We start from the raw sequence: 2226 nt of genomic DNA on the forward strand, positions 1-2226 counted from the left end.
TAGAAATAAATGGTAGAAATAAAAAATAAAAATGGTAGAAATAAATGGTAGAAATAAAAAAATGGTAGAAAAAAATGGTAGAAATAAAAATGGTAGAAATAAAAAAAATGGTAGAAATGGTAGAAATGGTAGAAAAGAATGGTAGAAATGGTACAAAAAAATGGTAGAAATAAAAAATAAAAATGGTAGAAATAAAAAAAATGGTAGAAATGGTACAAAAAAAATGATAGAGAAAAAAAAAATCAAATCTCCAACATTTGAGTGTGTGGTGGAGCGTACAAGTAGCGTGGTGGTGTGGTGTGTAGGTGCCGGGGGTAATGTTCTTGTTCTGAGGGTTTATCATTAGTATTCATCTTATTATTCATTTATTTCATTATTATTCATTTATTTCATTATTATTCATCTTGTTCATCATTTATTTCATTATTATTCATCTTATTCAACATTTATTTCATTATTATTTATCTTATTCATCATTTATTTCATTATTCATCATTTATTTCATTATTATTCATCTTATTCATCATTTATTTCATTATTATTCATCTTATTCATCATTTATTTCATTATTCATCATTTATTTCATTATTATTCATCTTATTCATCATTTATTTCATTATTCATCATTTATTTCATTATTATTCATCTTATTCATCATTTATTTCATTATTATTCATTTATTTCATTATTATTCATCTTATTCATCATTTATTTCATTATTCATCATTTATTTCATTATTATTAATCTTATTCATCATTTATTTCATTATTATTCATTTATTTCATTATTATTCATCTTATTCATCATTTATTTCATTATTATTCATCTTATTCATCATTCATTTCATTATTATTCATCTTATTCATCTCATTATTATTCATCTTATCAATACGTTTTTATATTCACTTTTCTTTCAAATTAAGCAAGTCATTTTAATTTAATAAGCTAACGTACTTTAAGAGTGAATAGATTTAATACACTAGTGACGATTAACAATAAGAATAAATACACATAGTTTATTTATTTATTATCATTTCTACCATGTGGGATTTTGGCGGGAATTTCTGGGGCTAAAGGGGTTATTTTTTGTGGCATCTCCTATCTCAAACCCCACCCGCTAGGAAACCATTGAGTGAGGAAGCCCAACCTACACTCGGAACCCCTCGGACCTCAAAGCATACATGGTTGCACTGTACCACGACGGTCCACGATATATACAGAATAAATGTTGTAGTTTCCTATCCCATAATTCATGCCACTGGTCCTGCCTAACATTCCGTGTGTCTACAACCACCACTCTGATCCTTACTCCAGTGTGTCCCAGCAGTGTTTGGAGGCCTCAAGGTGAAGAAACAGTGAAAAGTGAGTGAAATTATGAATGATATCATCGGTATTTCATGTACAAGTGAATTTTATATAAACCAAATTAAATCACGCAAGAAGGCCTAAGGAATGTCACGGCGGAATATGGACTTGGTGAGCTGAGCCTGGAGGGAGTCGTGAGCTACCTATTAGTAGTGGGATGAGGATGAAGGTAAAGCGGATGGGGGACGCTGCGTATGTAGTTCGAGGAGGAAGGAGGAGGATGAGGGACGATGCGTATGTAGTTCGAGGAGGAAGGAGGAGGATGAGGGACGATGCGTATGTAGTTCGAGGAGGAAGGAGGAGGATGAGGACGATGCGTATGTAGTTCGAGGAGGAAGGAGGAGGATGAGGGACGATGCGTATGTAGTTCGAGGAGGAAGGAGGAGGATAGGGGACGATGCGTATGTAGTTCGAGGAGGAAGGAGGAGGATGAGGGACGATGCGTATGTAGTTCGAGGAGGAAGGAGGAGGATGAGGGACGATGCGTATGTAGTTCGAGGAGGAAGGAGGAGGATGAGGACGATGCGTATGTAGTTCGAGGAGGAAGGAGGAGGATGAGGGACGATGCGTATGTAGTTCGAGGAGGAAGGAGGAGGATGAGGGACGATGCGTATGTAGTTCGAGGAGGAAGGAGGAGGATGAGGGACGATGCGTATGTAGTTCGAGGAGGAAGGAGGAGGATGAGGGACGATGCGTATGTAGTTCGAGGAGGAAGGAGGAGGATGAGGGACGATGCGTATGTAGTTCGAGGAGGAAGGAGGAGGATGAGGGACGATGCGTATGTAGTTCGAGGAGGAAGGAGGAGGATAGGGACGATGCGTATGTAGTTCGAGGAGGAAGGAGGAGGATGAGGGACGATG

The sequence above is a fragment of the Portunus trituberculatus genome, chromosome 2 (genome assembly GCF_017591435.1).
Source record: "Portunus trituberculatus isolate SZX2019 chromosome 2, ASM1759143v1, whole genome shotgun sequence".
NCBI lineage: Eukaryota > Metazoa > Arthropoda > Malacostraca > Decapoda > Portunidae > Portunus > Portunus trituberculatus.